Source organism: Mustela nivalis (assembly GCF_964662115.1).
Source record: "Mustela nivalis genome assembly, chromosome: 3".
Taxonomy (NCBI): domain Eukaryota; kingdom Metazoa; phylum Chordata; class Mammalia; order Carnivora; family Mustelidae; genus Mustela; species Mustela nivalis.
The window spans coordinates 101960133-101979680 of record NC_139022.1 but is presented as its reverse complement, the minus strand read 5'-3'; the positions used below and the strand labels follow the sequence as shown (position 1 = coordinate 101979680).

At 48.4% G+C, this 19548-nt stretch overlaps 2 protein-coding genes across 5 annotated transcripts in view; one reads left to right on the top strand and one right to left on the bottom strand.

Annotated features, from left to right (window-relative positions):
• FGF1 (fibroblast growth factor 1) overlaps positions 1 to 17489 on the bottom strand; it is a 99034-nt gene extending 81545 nt beyond the window's left edge. The window contains exons 1-2 of one of the 3 annotated variants that reach the window (XM_082725308.1): positions 17056 to 17489; positions 7125 to 7277 (exon numbers count right to left, since the gene is read on the bottom strand). The gene's annotated coding sequence lies outside the window, so the exon portion shown is untranslated. Of the gene's footprint in view, positions 1 to 4949; positions 5040 to 7124; positions 7583 to 17055 lie in introns of those variants that run through there. The other 2 variants (XM_082725309.1, XM_082725310.1) reach the window with 2 other exon arrangements.
• The window catches only part of LOC309862014 (uncharacterized protein), a 368153-nt gene that overhangs the window by 328841 nt on the left and 19764 nt on the right, over positions 1 to 19548 (top strand). For both annotated transcript variants that reach the window (XR_014310279.1, XR_014310280.1), the window contains 2 exons: positions 629 to 749; positions 4915 to 5022. The gene's annotated coding sequence lies outside the window, so the exon portion shown is untranslated. The remainder of the gene's footprint in view (positions 1 to 628; positions 750 to 4914; positions 5023 to 19548) is intronic.

Genomic DNA, 19548 nt, shown 5'->3' with positions numbered 1-19548 from the left:
CAGCCCTTGCCCGGAGTCCATGCCTTTGGCCATTTTGCTCCCCTACCATTAGGCAGCACAGACTGTCAGTCTGAACTAATGAAAGGGTAATGAGAGCGGTGGGTCAGAATTGGAACCATGAGATGAATCTTGGGCTTCTCTGTTGACTCTCTCTCCAAGGAACTTAGGACTCTGCTTCTGGAGCTCTCAACAAAGTCATCCAGGACCAGTTCAGGAGAACAAAGCAAGTTTTCTGTAGCCACCTGGGCAAAGATTTTGTGCATGCTCCTCTAATTTAAATTCTTTATCACCAAAGCCCGAGAAGCCTGGGCCAACCCAGCCCAAGACCCTGAACTGGGAGAATGTTCTCTGGGCTGCAGACTTGCTCTGTGTGGGCTCTAGGGAGTGACTGGAGCCTTTATCTCAGCTCTCCCCTTGTTGCCATTTCTAACTCTGACAGAGATCCTGAGGAAGGACAAGAAGACTTTTATTTTCTAGAGATTCTTTATGGCCCCAGAAATACTGGTGCAGCCCCTTGCACACATTGATTAACCAAAGCAAACTGCTTCTGTTCCCACCTGACTGATGGTTCTAGCTGCCTCCGTAAGTGCAAGCGCCAGAACTCACTGGATCAATGTTTCCCTTCTAGGTGCCTGACATCACTGCCTTGCCTTTGATGCCCATCAGCCAAAAGACGTTATCCGTCTCTAAGCATGAATAATACAATGAAGCTGGATTTTCCAGGCAACCAGAGTGAGTTCTCTGAAGAGGTGAGACCAGGCTGGCTAAGCCAGATTTGGTGGCATATGGCTTGGGGACCTATGAGGGGTGTGTTCCCCTAAGTCAGGGTCAGAAGTGCTTGGTGCAAACTTGTCAGCTTTGCCTTCAGATGTGATGCACCGCTTTCTAGAGCTATGAGGAACAACAGACTGGGAGATCCCACAGCTGGCCTTGGCCTTGGCTTTCCCACTCCAAGACTGAATGATTCACTCATTCATTCATTGGGCCACTATTTGTTGAGCGCCTGCTCTGTGGCTAGGCTCTGTCTTAGGGATACAGCACGAAACAAGATGGACGAGCTTCTGCCCTCGTGAGGCTCATGTTCTAGTGGGAAAGATGGGCAACAGTAAGTCTTGGGAAAACTGAAAAGTAGAGACTGGGACAAGTGCCATGAGAGGGAGAGACAGGAAAGAAAGCTTCTTTGGGGAGTTCCCAAGAGAGGTGAAGCCTGAGGGTGAAAAGATCTGCTCTGTGAAGAACAGGGGGAGCATTCCAGGCAAATGGAACAGCAGTTGTAAAGTCTGAGAGGCAGGCAAGGACATGGCACCACAGAGGAACAGGAAAGAGGCCGGTGAGGCTAGAGTGGGGGGGATGGTGTGTGAGAGGAGCAGAGTCAGGATCTTGCTCCCCAAGAGGTCTTGGGCTGCTTACTCACCTTCCTGAAAATCCCGTCTTTCCTCAGAAGTGTGCTCTGCTTGCTCCAAGAACTTACCCTTGCTTAGCCACATCCAGTCCCTCTTCAGAAAGAACAAGGAAGAGAGTTCTTTTTGTGGCAGGTGGGGCCTGTCAAAGGCATGGCTCTAGTTTTACCCGGCGACTCTTGTGGGGATGGTGCCCACAAGGACAGGCATGGATGAGAAGTGTCCCAGCGATGGGCATGGTGTGTTGTTGTGTTAGCAGGCTTGCTGCTGCTCCCAGGAACTCAGCAATAAGGCAGCATTTGGCTTTGCCCTGCTTCTTTCAGAGGGTTCTCTGCCTGCTCTCACCTCTGATAGCCTCAGGGGTCCTTCTGGGCTTCCTGCCCTTATGTAGTTCCCTTTCACAACTGGACTCTCTGCCCTTCTCAGCAGCCCGATGGAATCATTGCCTCTGGAATGCATGCCTGCTCCTGTTGCTTCAGGAAAAGCATGTAAGCAGAGAGCTTGTATTCTGAGGCCTCTCTTTGTCCTCCAAGGGATGCTGAACAGGGGGCTGCCCAGTCAACCCGTCCAGGTGCTCAGCTTGCTATCACAGACAGGAGAGAACTGTCCCTATTTGACCCTTTCCAGTGGGACGGTGACAAACACCTAGAATGTTGCGGGTAGACCACAGCTACAATTTTTTGGAGGTCCTGGAACTTATCCCTAGAGGCAGTGCAGCCAACCCCAAGTCTGGGAGCTCAGAAAACCTGATGTCTGGCTTCAGGGTGGACCCATTGCCAAACCACACCATCGGCATTTCCATCCCAGCATTCCCTTTGTTGAAAGGAGTTTTCCCTATATAGGATCACTTCCTTCTCTGGCCTTCTGTGGTTCTCGTTTGAAGAACCTAAATTGTCAGCATGGCTGCTATTGTCCAGACCCAAACCCCTCCTGGGCCTTGAACTCTGGCTGTCTCCTCTTTCTCATTCCTTGCATTCCAGCCACACTGGCCTTTCCTCCATTCCTTGGCAATGCCACACTTCCTCATCCCAGGTGACGTTGGCAGTACTCTTCCCTCCATCTGAAACACTCATCCCTCACCCAGGGGTCCCTTGCCAGTCCCTTACTTCTCAAACCAGGCATCATGAACTCACCAAAGCTTTTCCAGACCCCCTGACTGGGTCAAGTAGTGCATTTGTTTTCCTGAGACACTCAGAAGTACTGCGTGCTTGAGGTCTGTATCCCTATCTGACCTCCAGCTTTCCTGAAGGTAGGGACCATCCATTCCAGGCTCCGTTCTACCCCAGTGTTCAACATGCTTCCCGGCACACAGGTGGCGTCCCACAGTGGGGCAGAATGGACTTGTCATGGGCATGAATGACCCTCAAGTATCCCCCATCCCAGTCTCCATTTTCTCTCCTTTTCCTCTTCCTGCCTCTTTGTTTCTTTACTTTCCCTTCCCGCTTCCCTCCTCATCCTTGCTATTCATTCCTTCTTCCTTCCGGGGACCTGGACCTGCCTATGACTCCCATGAACAGTGTTGAAGAACAGTCATGGACAACAGAAGAATAGTCGTGAGTTAAAAGAGAATGTTGTCGTAGCTTGCTGTAATGTGGTAGCCTCAAACTAGATCACCCCAATCTCAGGGGCTGCGGGAAGAATGTAGGTTCCCACTGTACTAGTCTGCTAGGGCAAGTACCCTGACCATGGCTCAAGAACATTGCCTCGCAGTTCAGGGGGCTGGAAGTCCAAAACCAAGGTATCGGCAGGGCTGGTTCCTTGGGAGAGCGGCAAGGGAAAGAGCTGTTCCAGGGCTCTCTCTGTCTTCTAGATGGCAGCTGGCTCTTTCTGAGTCTGGGAGGGAGGGATCCATTCCAGGCCTCTGTCCCTGACTTGGAGATGCCCTCTTTTGCCTGTGTCTTCATGTCATCGTCCCTCTAGATCTGTCTCTGTGTCCCAGTTTCCCCATTTATAAGAATGTCAGTCACACTGGGTTAGGGCCCACCCTAATGAAGTCATTTGGATTGATTTCCTCTGTAAAGGCGGATCCAGATTAGGTCACGTTCTGATATTCTGGGGGTTAGTATTTCAGCATACGCATTTAAATAGAGGACACAATTCAGAGCATAACGCCTGCCTTCCACCTGTCCACTGCCCCGATCCTTTTTGATTTACAAAGGAGAAAAAGGTAAGGAAGCACAGGGACACATCTTCTGAGGAAGTTATGTGGGAGCCTGGGAACAGAAGTGGACAAGAGAGGATTGTGAACCAGAGAAAGACCCCCAAGAATGAAAAGGGAAAGGCTGAACTGACAAGCAGCTAAAACCCCAGTTGTTGCCTGGCCCAGAGGTTTCCTGCTGCTGCTCTGGTTATGGGCTCATCCTACGTTCACACCCAGATCAGTCGCTTACTAGCAGTGGTGACTTGCCCCTCCTTTATAACAGGTGGGTAGTGAGTGCAGTTAACTGATAGGACGGCTCCGAAGACTGATGGAGGGACGAGCATGAAGGGTTTGCCACTGTGTCAGGCACAGAGTAACTCAGGGTGCAGTGGGTATGGCGTCATCGACCTTACTGCCAGTGAGGGGCAGGTCCCAGGAAAATGGTCATTTGGGGAGAAGGTGATTACAAGGAAGAGGCTGATGGTCACTGAGGCCAAATGACTCTTGTGTTCTCATTCACAGTAAGAGCCCTGATCAGACTGCAGCTGTGGCCTGTGGACCAAAGTCAGAATCACATGGGCCCCACCCAGGAAATGCAGAATCCTGGGACCCTCAGCGGCCTGTCTAAATCAGGACCTCTGTGGGCAGGACCTGGGTACCTGATCTTTTAAACAAGCTCCCCTGTGATTCTTATGCATGTGAAAGTTTGCAAACCACAGATCCTGAAGAGACAGAGATGAGTCTTGTCCAAAGGACCACTTACATCTACACAGCCCTGGTGTAAGGCAAGCATGCCCCTCACCCCTGCCGTCCTCGCCAGCATTCCTGGACAAAGTCAGAGAGGTGGTCTGGAGCAACTGTGCAAAAGCCAGGCAGAGTGCCTAAAACACAGTAGGGGCTTAGGAAAACACTAGCAACCAGCACAGAAGCCCTTCAATTTCTGAATGCTCTGAGATGCTAGTAGAACTCCACGCCAGAGCCAGAGTACCTCCATGCTGTCCCAAAGGTGGCCCTGTTGCTCACTCACAGAGTGTCACTTTGGACTTGGGAACAAATGGGCTTGGGACAGCCTTTTCAGACCTGCCATTCAGTAGTAACAATAGCAGATACTCACATAGTACTCACTATAAGCCAGGCACTGTGCTAAGAGCATGATTCATTTGATCCTTTCACCAACAAGGATGGGAGCTTATTATCCCATCTTACAGATGACGAAACTGAGGCCCAAGGCCATGGCATGTCTGAACTTGAACCCCAGGAAGCTCAGCAGCAGAATCTATGCACTTGGCCACTATGTTAGGCTGCCTCTCTTAAGTAGTGATATTTAAGAATCAGACCATTGCTGTTCCCTTCCTCCCTCTTTTCTCCCTCAAGGCCACTGACCTAGATGTTCGCCCTTGTCCTCATACCTTGGATTCTGCCTCCCAGCTGAGTTGGACATCCTGTCAGTCCAGGCCCATCCTCCATTAGCTGCCCACCCAGGTAGGTGTCCTCCCTTCTCTGTGGTTGAGTGGGCTTGATCCAGTGGTACCTTGAGATGGGACACCTTGGGAGTACCCCATGAACATTGGTTGATCAGCAGATCCTTTTTTAAGGAAAAAAAAAAAAAACCTCACTTGCCTGTAATTTGTGTCATGTGTGGGTGTTAAGTTTACCTAACAAATGACCGCAGATTATTTTTCTAGTAGCTTAAATGAAGGAGTATTGCATTAGCCAAGCCACACCTATTTGATGAAGTACAAGGGGCATGACTTCCACTGTGCACCATCTCTGCTTCCCAGAAGCTGGCACAGCAGGCCTGGTAGTACCCTGACCCTCCGAGGTTGACTCAGGGTCCAGTGAACACCTATCAGCAGAGTCCGCGAGCAGCCCCTCTGTCCTGGGATCAGGCATCCCTGTACTAAGGGCGGGCGAGCGTGTGACGTCCATCTACCGTCACCACAACAAATACAGTCATCACCACTGATACTCCCCGCCTGTGATGTCACACCACCGAAAGAAGCAGATAGTGCCTCCTTGGGTCCTTTTTGCAACCAGGCGAGCCATCTGTGTATGACCGCACACTAGTTTTGGGAGGCAGCTTACAAGAAGCTCTGTGTTTCCTCCCTTAATTGTTTATGCATTAACTTCGCTCTTGATTAAGCACCTCATTTGCAGATCCATTTACTCATACTAAAAAAGGCAGGGTCAACAGAAGTGAGTCTCCAGTGTTCACCGGTGGCCCTGGCAGCAATTAGATGATCTTGCCTTCAGATATACAATCTCAAAAGGGGACTTTCCTCAGAAGCCCTCAATGACCAACACAAAGAAAACAAAGGAAAAGGGAATTTGTGACTGTGAATCACAGGCTCCACCAAAATCCACACTCATTCACCCAGACAGCCCCAGTACCCCGCCGGCCGACACTTCCCTGGACACCACTTTGCAAAGCCAGGCTCGTTTCTTTTCAACCCTTTGCCCCCATCAGGCTGGCTCAGCCCCACGCAGTACCTGGTTTGTCCTCTGCCAGATGCTTGCCTTCCCACTGGTGTGCACAGAGCTAAATCATAAACAATCAATCCCTGTGGGGAATGAAAGGGAAAGTGCCCAAGCAGAAAAGAATGCAGAGAAGTGGGGGTGGATTGAAACAGCAGGAGAAAGCACAGAGTGTTTACATTCTGCCAAGTCACAGAGGGAGTGCTTGGACCTGGTACCCAGATAAGGTGGGTTCCTCTGGGATCTCTGAAAAAATGGGTGCTTGATTGAATGCCTGAATTCTGTCCCAGACCTGGAAGTCTGAATTAATCAAGTGCTCCTCTCTAAAAGCCTTGCACACTTTGGGCATGGAATCGTGATGTGGGTGTGGCTAGCCATTCGCGTACGTTCTCTTTGGGTGTCTGTCTGCAGGGCTACAGAGAGGAGGATATGATTTTCAAAGAAGATCAGAAGAAGGTAAGGAATAATCCAGGCGGCTGGAAGGGCCATCAGAATACCAGCCTGTCCTCTCCCATTCAGCTAATCCTATATTGCAGCCTGACTTTCCTACCAAAATGCTGACAAAACCTGAGGTGCCCAGCCAGTGAACAGACTTCCTGAGGCAGCTGAATGTCCAGGCTCCCCAAGGGGGTGAGTGTGCCAGCCAGACTTACTAAAGCCACAGATTTTGGCTTCTGCTGAAATAAAGGGCCACATCCAGCACTTTGGTAAATGAGAACATTCTGTCCCCTCCAGTCCTCACCAGCCCAGCAGCCTGGAGGAAGGAAGGTGCTGGGCAGCATGGGGCACGATTATTTTTACGGTGTCTAAACTCTAGGTGCTATTTTTACCTGCCTGTGCCACCAGCAAGCCCTTCCCCCAGAGCAGTCTGCAGCCCGGCTTCAGTCCAGCCAGAGGGGAGCTTCTGGGTGTTCCGTGCGGGAGAGCTGCTTCCAGTAGGATCAGCTTCAAAGATCCTACTGCCTTCACTTTCCCCGATTTTTTCCCCCTTTCTGTGTCATTGTTGTCCTTGCACTTAGATACACACACACACACACACACACACACACACACTCAGCTCTGCATATAAGCTGCTCTTTGTTTCCTAGAACAGACTCTCAGAGTCTTACCTGAAAAACTTGCAGGCTGAGACTGCGCCTCTCTCTCCAAGAGGAAGGGGAATCCGCAGGTTGTCGCCCGCTCTCTGTCGCGGTCGCTGTGCCGTCGCGGCTTCCCGGAGCAGCCCGCACGCTGGCTCTCTGGACTGCTCGGCTGCTGCAGCTCTGTGTGGGGAGAGGGGACGGGCCGTGGCATGCACATCAGGGTGCTGGTCCGCCTCCAGACACCATGCCACAGAGCCGGCTACCAGTCCTGCAGGCCTATGTGGGAAGCAGGGGGGCTGGCTGGGGGTGCCGAGAATGGCAGCCTCCGGATCTCTCTCTGGCCTCATTGATCAGCAGAGGGGACCCGCCTTCAGACAACAGCCCACACGGACCCCACCCATAGGGACACACACAAAGCTCTACGTGCCCCCAACACGGACAGCCAGCAGCAGGCCCAGGAATGCAGAGCTATTGGCCGGCAGAGAAGGGGGGCAGAGACAGCAGATGGCAGCAGCAACTGTCCTGGGTGTTATTCTAGCGTGGTTTGTCTTGGGGCAAATGGCTGAGCTGAATGGACTACTGGCCTGTCTGAGCAGAATCCTGTTTATTTGGAAGTCTCAGTCGCCAGGGAAACAGCAGGTCGTGGCTCAGAGAGGCTCCTCTGGAATCAGAAGGCTACTGGATGAAAGAGTCCTTTTCTGTTCTGTCATCTGGCATCCCTGCACAGGGTGTAAGTGTCTGTGTGTGGCAGAGTGTGTGTGTGTGTGTCTGTCTGTCTGTCTGTGCCATTCCTAGAGCCAAGCCTTAAAGAGGGCATGTTGCAAAGCCATTCAAAGCAACGGCCATCGATGCTAGGGCTGGAAGGGGCTGCAGAGTGAGCATTTCTGTTATTCCTTACCCGTGGTCGAGCCCGTCACTGCTGAGCTAGGAAAGTGAAGCCTCAGGTAAGCCCAGCTCCCGGTGTGGGGATTTCATTAAAGGACCTCGGGCATCATCTTTATGCCACTGGCCAGGACAGGATGAGGAAGGGAGGAAGCTGAGTGTACAAAAAGCTCTTTGGCTAGAAGGTAGGGAGTGAAGCTGGAAATTGGATTGAGAGGATACCCATCAGGAGGTATCTTTGAAGAGACTAAATGGAAACATGATTAATAGTTTCCTATAATTGATGAAGAGTCCCTCCTCCTTAGGTAGGTATTTGAGTATGTGTGTGTGTGTGTGTGTGTGTGTGTGTGTGTGTTTGTCTAAGCCTACCCACCTGATGATTCAGACAGACAGGTACAGATTGACCTGTGAGAACTAGAAATAGGCTCTCTGTTCTCCACTTCCCCTTGGAAGGTGGAGGCAGGAGTCTGTTCTCCAGGCGCATCGTGTAGCATCTAACGCGTTCTGTGGTAGCATCCGGGGAGCCATTTTTGTGCCTTCTGAGGGGATGAGTCCAGAGAGAAGCTCATCCTCTGAGACAGAGACCCTAGAAGCACAAACATCACTTAAGTCCATCCATGGATGAGCCGCAGCTCTCCTGAAAGGGGCTTGAAAAGTACAGAAAAAGTTGATTTCCCCAAATCTTACTCACTGGAACCTCCGTGAACTGCCATGTCTACATACTCATAGGCACTCATAGTTTGCTTTTCAAAATAATAATCTTCCTGAGGATCTGCTTATTGCCGAAGGGCCTTCTGAAGCCCAGAGAGATAACAATATTGCAGACAGTCATCTTCTCAATACTGAAGAAGTAGTATGCTGCACCCAGTGTGCATGTTAACTTTCCAGCATGTGGGATGATGGATTTTAAGATTAAAGAACACTCAGTTAGGAAATTAAGCCCATTAAATAGCAGACCAAAAATTTTGAGGACAGAGAGGCAGCTCAGAGTCTGTACCACTAACAAAAACCCTCGCTGTGACTAAAAACAAGTGTCCCTAGCTCAGGGTCCTGCCTACACGGCATGGTTGGCCCTTCCTGGGCAGCTCAACTCCTGGGGCTCCCCTGTCCCTCCTTCACACAGGAGATTAATGAGACTCTGCTACCCACATCTTCCCAGCAAGCCCACAGCCATATCGTGAGATCCAGTATGCCCAAGTGCGTGAAAGCACCTTGAAAACCGGTAACGCATGTGTAAGTCACTATTTTAGTTTTGTTTTTCCATTACATCTAGTTGTGAAATGCTGTTCAAAACAAAACAAAACAAAACCCTACATAGCTTTTAGGCAAATATAATCCCTAGCTATTGATACAAACTAATTTCTTTACTGCATATCTGGTACTCGGCAAGGATACTGTCCAACTGTGGGGAAATAATGAATCCTCTGTTCCTTAAAGTATTTACTATAATAGAATGTCCCTCAATATCAAATTTTCAAGAATGTCACCTTAATATCCCCCAAATTCCACATTCACTTCAACTTGCGCATCAAGCATCTTGATTCATCTTTTAAAATAATATACATTCGGATGTTTTGACTCAGGAGACATGATGAAGTTAATGCTTTCTGACCTGTTATTTAGTATGGGAAGGGACTCGGGGGTTGCCTCGCCGGGAAGTCTGGCCTCAGCATAGCCCTCGAGCTCTGGGCCAGGAAATAGTCCACGCAAATAATAGCTGGTAGGGCTGCTTATTAAGCATCCACAAGACGCTGGCTCCTCTACAGACCATGTAATAGAACCCATCTCTTCCCCCAAAGCTCCCAGACCACTTTTAAAGCCATTTCTACAATGGCTACAACCTGTGTGCGGGCCTCCTAGCAGTGCCGAGGGTGGGTCTGGGAAAAGAAGAACACAGCAGGTTTGCAGGACCAACAGAAACCCTGGGAGAAACCTGGTAGGTTTTTATCCACAGAGGTGTGGCCATGGCCAGAGTCATCCACACCTAAAATGTTTTGGCTGGTTGCGGAGGTGAGATTTTTTTTTCCTTCTGTATCCTAAGAGATTGACTCATAGTGGAGCCCTTGAGCGGCTGCCGGTAGAGGAAGTGGCTCTAAACCTCTTCCAAGGGCCATAGCAGGGTGATAAAAGTGGAAGGTGGCACTGCTGTGCATTTACTTATTCTGTGCTCAGTACTCTGTAATCAGACATCCCTGGTCAATTTTGCTAACATGACAGCAGAACCAGAGCATGACAGAATCAGCAGAATTCAAAATGCCCCCCAGTAAATACTGTCCCTTTCCAGGCATAACCTAGAAGCAGTGGTTTCTTGTGCCTTGAATCTTGAGGCTTGCTTTAAAACTTACCCCTTCGTTCATCCTGCTTACAGAAATGATGCAGTTATTTGAAACACACACCAGACACACTGCCTTTTCTTTCTAATTTCATCTGACCTTGTTGGGACACGACAAATCCTAATCAGCTGACAGGAGAAATCAGATGCTGCATTGTACTCTCTCCCCTAGCAAAGTATTTCCTTCTGTTTATGCCAAATCATGCAATTAAATGAAGGGCATGCTGGCCTCATGGTGAACCAAATGCCAGGATGTCGGGGGAGTGATCTGGCAAACAGGGCATAGAGAAATACAGCAGACATTCACAGGAAATTGTATTAGTTGCCCGAGGAGATCTGAAAGCGACAAACATCACCAGAGCCGCAGGACAGGAACAGGGGCTAGTGGCTTTCAGACGGGCAGTATCCAATCCCATGGTAACCTGAACAGCTCAGGCCATGGGTGCCCTGCCTCTCCAGGGACTTCAGGAGCCCGTGCTTGGAAAGGACTCTGATACACGTGGGGTGGGCTTCCTCTCTTTGATATTGATCACCCATCACCTATTCTATGTTTTCCTTTATCTCAGTTTTGCAATTTTTATTTTCAAATATTTTATCTTTGGGGTGCCTGGGTGGCTCAGTGGGTTAAAGCCTCTGCCTTCAGCTCAGGTCATAATCCTATAGAGCCCCACATTGGGCTTTCTGCTCCACGGGGAGCCTGCTTCCTCCTCTTTCTCTCTGCCTACCTCTCTGCCTACTTATGATCTCTGTCAAATAAATAAATAAAATCTTAAAAAAAATAAAATATTTTATCTTTAAGTAAAACTAATGCTTCACACATGTGACAAAAATGCATGACACATGGAGGGCTGTAAAATGACCCTCATTAATCTCCTCTCCCCAGAGATAACCATCATTAACTTTTTTTTTTCCCCCCTGGAACCTTTGGGGAAAATTGGTTTCATCCATCTGAATGTGTATGTGCACAAAAACAGTTTACTAGGCACAGTGTTCTGCACTGTTGTTTGTTTTCCCCTTAATAATAGATTTTTGCATTTGTCTAATCCATCCAAGCACCAACCTGGGTTATTGGAATATGCTCCTAGCTGATTTTCCTGCTTCTAGAACTCTAACCCTCTATATTTCATTCCAGAGGGATCCTGCTAAAAAGGTAAATTACATCATGTCGCTGTTTGTTCTAAACTGTGTGTTGCCTTTGACTTGTTCTTTAAATATTTTTTTTCTAAGATTTTATTTATTTATTTATTTGACAGAGAGAAATCACAAGTAGATGGAGAGGCAGGCAGAGAGAGAGAGAGGGAAGCAGGCTCCCTGCTGAGCAGAGAGCCGGATGCGGGACTCGATCCCAGGACCCTGAGATCATGACCTGAGTCGAAGGCAGCAGCTCAACCCGCTGAGCCACCCAGGTGCCCCAACCTTTGACTTGTTCTAAGAACAAAAGCTAAGCTTGCTACCACCACTTGCTTCCCTAGGTCCACCCCCTATGAACTCCTTCCTCCCTGTGTTCCAGTCGTACTATTCATCTAGGCCAAACGTAGTCCTACCTCAGAACCTTTCCGTCTGCTGTTCCCTCTACTTAATGTGTGCACATTTATTGTCTGCCCCTCTTTGTACGGCCAGCTCTTGCTTATTATTCTTATCTCATTTCAGATTGCCTCTTCCCTGGCCACTGGCTCTAAATCAACTCCCATCACTGTCCTTCCTATCCCCTTGCTTTCTTTACCTTTGTAGACCTGACTACCATTGAAACATTATCATAGTCAGTTATTTGTTCACTTGTTTGTTTCCTCTCTCCCCTACTACACACACTCCATGTCAATTGCATGAAGAAAGCAGGGGTTTCATCTATCCTTCTACCATTACAAACTACGTGTCTCTAGACCAGTGGTTCTGAAATGTAGATGTGCATCAGAATCATCGGGAGGGTTTGCTCAGATGCAGACTGCTGGGCCCGACAAAGCTTCTAATTCAGCAGGTCTGGATGGGCCTGGATATTTGTATGTCTAACAAGTACCCAGGTGATGGTGAAACTGCTGGTGTGGGGAACCACACTTTGAGAACCCCAGTCTAGACCATGCCTGGCACACAGGGGGCATCACATACATATTTAGTACATGAATACACACACACACACACACACACACACACACACACACACACACAAGGGTCTGCCACCTTCTCTGTCATGGCAGTTGCATTTCCCCTTCATCATTTATTTATATTGAGAGCCATAAGTCTCCTCAAATTCTTTGTGACAAGAGGGCCCCAAGTTTTGTCAGCTAAAATGATTTAGCTCCACCGATTTGTCAGCAGATGAATAAAATGTAAAGTTTTCCAGACCCAGGGAGAGCCAGTGAGAGTCAACTCTTGTTCTCTGCCTCAGTTTGCTGTCAAACCAAAAGGTGGTCCAAAGCTCCCTAGACATGTGATGGAGAACTGTCCGCAGAAGTAATCGCTCAGTCTTCCCCTGTAGTTGTTCAATAATTGTCCTCTTGCCTTGGATTTGGCCTCATGCACTGGGACGTACATGCACTGTCTATCTGGACTCGGGCTTCAAAATGTAGAGAGTTCATTTGTTTTTCTGTGAGTCACAAAATCCCTGAGAATGTGACAAGATCTATAACTCTCCCCTCCCCCCAAAATGAACACATATACATATACACACATACACACTCACTTTATTTATATTTAATTCCTGGAAATTACAAGGTACCCCAAGTCCATTGTAACTCCAAATTTAAAACTCCTGATTTAATAACTGGCTATCTATTTGGCAAAACAAACAAAAACAACCTGGATCCTCAGGTGAGTATTTAAATGGAAGAAGACAAACCTTAGAGGAAAACATTAGTTAAGTTCTGTAAGATTTGTAATCTTAGAACAGAGAACGCTTTTTGAACCCTGACTTGAAACCCAGAAGTGAAAATAGAATAGTGAGATCGATTGCATAAAATTGTAAATAATCTACACGGGAAAGAGGGGGTCAGAACTCCTCCTCCTAGAGTCTCGTGGAGAAATTGAGGGATACCATCTTTTCCACCTACGTTCCTACTCCTCGGATTGTCAGGATGGCCTGTGGCCGAGCTCTGCAGGAGATGACCTGAGCTTATCAGAGCCCGTGGGTGAGCCCACATCCTGCAGTGAAGCCCTGTCACTGGGTTCATTATTTCATTAGCCATGATTTTGGTTTTGAAAAAAGTCTGAGATAGAATTCAAATGCTGTACGGTTCATCCATCTAAAGTAAACAGTCAAATGGTTTCAGTGTATTCACATGCTTGTGCAACCATCACCACTAATTTTAGAACATTTTTGTCATCCCGTAAAAGCAACCCTATGCCTAGTACCAATCACTCCCCATTCCCCCTTCCCGCCAGGCGTAGGCAACCACTTGTCTGCTTTCTGTCTCCACAGAATTGCCTGTTCTGGCCATTTCATAGAAATGGAGTCATAGGGTGTGGGCTTTTTTCCCTTCAAAAGCACAATGTCTTTGAGGTTCATTGGTGTTACAGTGTGTGTGCCTTGAAGTTCATGCCTAGTTCTTGCTGAGTAGTATTTCATTGTCAGGAGAGGCCACATTGTGAGGATCAGTTCCCCAGCTTGCGGCCGTGTGGCTTGTTTCCCTGTTTGGGCTTTGACAAATAATGCTGCTATCAGCCTTCATGTACAGATCTGTGTAGTTTTTGTGTGAACCTATCGTTTCATTTCTGATGGGTCTAACTGTGGTTTTTCTCTTAAAGATTCAGCCAGAGAAATTTACTTGGCCTTTGTGATTCTTAACTGTTTTCTACAACAAACTTGAGAAGTGAGCAGACTTCGTCGCTGAGACCCCAGAGCTCTGCCAGGCCCAGTCTGGGCCCTTCTTGGCCTCTGTGTTATCTGGGGCCTGACTCAGTCTTCTCGTGCCTCAGCTGTGAGAGAGCTCACTCTCCGATCCTCCCACCGGACCTGGTGAGGATTGATGACAAGAGTCATGGCGGCTCTGCTCTTGAGAAGACGCTAACCCATAGGAATAGGTCAGGGTTCATCAAGGAAACCACATACCCTCAAAGTAAGGGCCTCACAGGGCCCACAGGTGACAGCATCAGACAAGAGGCCAGCGGCCAGATGCTCGAGGCACAAACATTACCAAAAATACTCACATTTTCTCAAGATTTTGGTTTTCTTCGAGATCAGAATGTGGTTGCTTTCCAAATCCTGCAAGCTACCCTCTGAAGGTAGAAATGTCAGGGTCATCTACATAACGATGGGCAGCCAGAAGGGCAAGCTTAAATTCTAAAGCCCACTTGCCAGCTAACATTTCCTGGAAGACTACTTTACCTTAGTTTAATAGAAAAGGTCCCTCACTCTCTACAAAGCCCCAGAGATCACTCGTTTTGGGAAATCCATCTGCCCCTGACTTTCTTTTTGGTTTTGGTTTAGCTGAGTGTCTCTTCAGCCCTGGGTACAGTCTAATAAAGAACCCCCCCACCCTGCCCATGGAAACACTGGGAGCCCTGTTGGCAGAGGATGGGTCCAAAATATCTAAGCTGACTCATGCCATTTGGCCAGCCACCAGTGTTCCTCAGTCTTTAAAATCAGGCAGCCGGAAGCTCCCCTGATAAGCATGTCAGGGACAAGTTTAGTAGGAAATGAGATGGCAGGCATGCCTGGGTTCCAACTCCCATGTCACCACTTACTAGCTGGATGATATGGGACAAGTGGCTCAGTTCTCTGAGACTCGGTTTCCCCATATGTCAAATGGGGATAATGGCAATACTTGTCTCATAGGGTCATGGGGAGAGTTTCCTGAGATGTTGCCCATGAGGCAGCACAAGGCTCAAACTCAATCTGTGTCTGCTATACTTATTATATTACTTTTAAAATAAAAATGTAGGACTTCAAGTAATCGATCCAGCCTCTCAGGTATTCAGGGAGGCTAGATTTCTATTGGTCACTTAATTGGGCACCGGCTAGGTGTCAGATTACCACAGAGAGAGCTAGAGATGAAATCTGATTCCCCCGAGGAATGTAAAAGTCAAGCCAGGAGAGAAAGTAAGATACAGTAAATTGTACTAGTGACTGTCATTGCTGTCCAGATTCAGGGTAGGAGATGGCAGAAACGCTGGACGGGCCCAGGAAGGCACCAGAAGCGCCCCTGTGGCTGGCCCTTGAAAGGGAAGATGGGTTCACATCAGCAGAGCAGAGGGAGACACAAGTGAGCAAGGGTGTGTGAGGGGAAAGGGGAAACCCATGTGCGCACAGGTGGGTTGTGGACCTAAGTTGGTCTCGGTGTGGTGAATTCTCCAGGGACCGAGCCAGAAACAAGCCTTCTAGTTGCTTTCCCGTGGTGTGGGGGACTCTAGGAATGAAATGCCATGGGGTCTTTTAGTCACTTCTAATAATTATCCTTATTATGAGATTTGCTGTCACTAATTTTTGTGGACTATAAGAGAGGAGGAGGAGTTATCCTGAGGGAGCTTGACCTCCTAATCCAGACCATCACAAAAAGAGCAACCTAGAGTGGCCAGCATTGACTGTGGCTATTCTGTGTCCAGCCCCCTCTCCTAGGACTAGCACCCTGGTTATCTCTGGGGACCCAGCCCTTCATTGGTTTCAGTCCATGTGGTTTGGGGCGGGGATGACTACACCCCCTGGCGGGGATGGGCACGGTACACACACTGGTTCAGACTCTAGACTCTCGGGAATGGGCAGTGCCTGTTGTTCCAAGATGGCTGTGCCAGAAGGGTGTCAGCCTGGAGCTGCTGGTGGCCATGTCACCACTGCCATCAGTGAGTCTTCCTGGGATGGAATGACCCAGGGCTGCAGAGCCACAAAGTGGAGAGAGACGGAGGCAGGATGCCATCTTCTGGGCACCTGGATCCCGCCACACCAAAGCCTTTTTACTTACAAGAGGAAGCGAATGTCCTTGTTTTGGCTCAAGTCTCTTCAAACTGGCTTCCAGTCTACTGTCACTAAAAGCATCCTGATTCATTGGAGTGGTTATCTTGCTCCCACCTACATTAGCATAGATATCTGTGGTCTATAGTCAAGGAGAGGGTTCTGTAACAGGGTTAGTGTTAGGCGTGTACAAGTGATAGTGACATCTGTACACAGGTACCTGTCATGTGCTTGGGAAGGGAAACCAAGACTCTCCGAAATTTGTCTTCTTCGTCCTATGACTCTGCCTACAGAGCAATTCTCCCCAAACCCTCCATTTTATTCCTCTTGTTCTCAATCAAAGAAATGAGTTCTTAGATCTGTTAAGTCTGTTTCGCAGGGTTTAAGACGTCAGGACAAGATGTGAAGGGGTGAGGAGGGAGGAAGCTCTGCACATCCCCTATGTGTTTTTTCCCTTTTGCCCAATAATAAGGAATGAGCTGATGTCCTTTATTTCCTGTTTCATGCAGGGCTTTTTTAAAACTAAGCATTAACTCTACTATAATTGGATTTGTCTAATGATTTCTTGGAAAAAATCTTCTTGGATCTCAGCAGAGATAATTCACTTGGTGGGAATCATTTCCTGCTTCCCCCGCTAAGAACTAGACCTAGCCAGTTCTTTCTGGAAGCAAATTGGCCTTAAAGGAGAGAAGAAAGTACAGGTATTTGAAGCTAGCATCCATCATGGAGACTGCAGCCTGCAGGGGTCCCAGGTCAGGGAGAAGGGGCAAAAGCAGGGCAGGGGAGAGCATTCGTGCTGTTAGGAGCAGGAAGCCAAGCAGAACGTCTTGTAGTAAGGAGCCCCTCGGAGAAGGGGATGCACTCACCTCTTTGCTTGGGCTCTGAAGCACTTTCTTTCCTGGGTGACGCAGCTGCAGCAGCCTACAGTGTCCGCATGGAGTTAGAAGGAGCGCTGCAGGCAGGCGGCTGCGGGAGGAAGGGAGTTCCCATTCTCCATCACAAGGGAGTGTCCTTCACCAAAAGGAGGCCGTGCCCTCATTCCGCTGAAGTTGAGGCTGTTGGTTCGGCTTGCTCCTCGTCTCTTTCCTGTTCCCTCTCTGGTGTGAATGGAGTGCCAGGGAGTCCTAAGAGAAGGGGTGAGTGCAAAGCACACACCACACCCACCCTGATACAGGTTGTTTTCCCAGCCTGGGAGAGCTCAAAGAGAGAGGCAGCCTGGGGTGCTGGGAGGTCACGCTCTCCAGGCCCCCACCAGTGCGGCTGATGCTGGTGTACCCGCAGAAAGCCCAAGGACGAGCACTTGCGTATTTATTTCTCCCCTCTCATGTGATCTTATTTTTGGACTGAACACAAAAGCTATTTGGGGGCTGGACAGCTGCCAGGTGAAAGGACCGATATCTTACCCAACATGTCTCCATGCCTCCCTCTGAACTACTCCCCATCACCTTTCCCTGTTATAAGGCAGAACTCTGGGGGTCTTGCTTCGGTCCTGACTTTTCGTACATCCCAGCAATTAGTCCCACTTACTAACTTTAGGTCAATTAGTTTACCCCTACCCTCTGAGGATGCAAATAATGAGCAATGCCAGTACTTTTCTGTCTCGGGCTGGTGGACCTGTCATATAGTCAGCGAAGAAATGGCCGGCACATACACGCTATGTTAGACATAGAGACCCTCTGATCGGTCCCAGGGTGGAAACTTCAGGCCTGGGAGGCACTCAGGGGCAAGGTGCAGGAACAGAGCGGGCCTGTAACATTGAAGCCCTGATTTCCTGCTCCCCGAATCCAGCTGTTTCTGCTTCTAACCCTGAGGCTTATGAATCCTGAAGCCTTTTAGTGGCTTGATTTTTCACCTCTGATTTTTCCTCTTCGGACATGAATGGAAAGTTTTGGAACACTCATGCCTGACAAATGCTGTATCATCCTCTTCACCATCGTCAGTGTTACTTATTAAGCTCTTGTTACATGCCATTCATATGCTGAGCCCTCCCTGCCGCTGGCTCATTTCTCCTCACGGAGAACCTCTGTGGAAGGGATTGTGGTTCCAATGGGACAGCCCGAGAAGCAGAGTCTGGGAGAGTGGGCTTGCCGAGGAGAGAGCCAGGCCCTCCTCTGTCTCATTCCAGAGCAGGAGTTTCTGGCCACTTGGCTTACTGTCTGCTGAGCTATAAATGACTGAGATTTCAATATTGTTTTCATTTCCTAAGAGGAAAATTAAAAAATCTTCACAGTTGATTCAGACCCATGACTTCACTCCTCCATTTCTTTCCGAAACACAGTTCTTGAAGCAGAGAGACAAAGAGGTTTTCATCTGTTTACAAGTCCCCGGCCCTGATTCTAGATATAGGATGGAGAGTCTCTAGCCTCTATTCTCCTGGGCCGGTCTCCTATGAATAATTCACAGTGTGAACATGTGCACATCAGACATGTGCACATCAGAGAGGACTGGGCTGGGCCGCCCCTGCAGTGGCTCCCGACTGCATCCAGATGGAACCGGCCTTTTCTCTCAGCTCCCCTGAGCAGGGAGGGCCAGAGATGGAGCCCATCAGCTTGTCCAACACTGCCCCCGGCCGGCCACTACGCTGCATTACTCCCAGGATGGTAGTGAAAATTTCACAAGGGGGCACCAAGATTGTTTCTAGAGAATTGGCTTCCAGATCCTCAGTTTCTCTAGGCACGCTTTCCTAAAACTGATTTGCCTGAGAAAGTGTTTGTGTTGGTAATAATCCTTTCTTTACTGGAAAACATACCCCGCACTCCACAAACCTTATTAAGGGACTGTTGCTCCAAATATAAGAATCTCCAGGTCCAGGTTCCCCAAGCTGGAAACTTCCTTTACTAATTTAATTTAGCTTGCTTTCATGATTAATTAAGGCATTTTTTTTTTTATGTAACAAAACTTGTTTCTTCCTTGATTTTGAAGGAAAGCACTGTGAAGGTAAGGGAATATTAGAAATATTAGGGAATATTAGAAATAACAGATTAAGAGGTATCTTTAAAGAATGATGTCACAGCTTAATATTTCATTTCCAATTATGCTGGAAGGTATTATCTTGAAGCCAAATGAACCTAATGATGAACATGTAACGTATCAACTTTAAAATGTAGCTATAGGTAACATCATTTCTTAGAACTTTTTCAGAAGGCGCAAGAACACGACAGGTCAAAGATTGTTGTACCCTGAGTTGGCCATGGTTGACTGGATGTTTTCTGTCCATCCAACAGAATTGAGCACCTACTGTATGTCAGGCATTGTTTCTGGCACTAACTGGAAAAATTATGAACAAAAACTGACATGTTAACATGCCAGATTCTTATGCATGGCTACCTCTAAGGAGCTACCTCTAAACAGCTTAATTT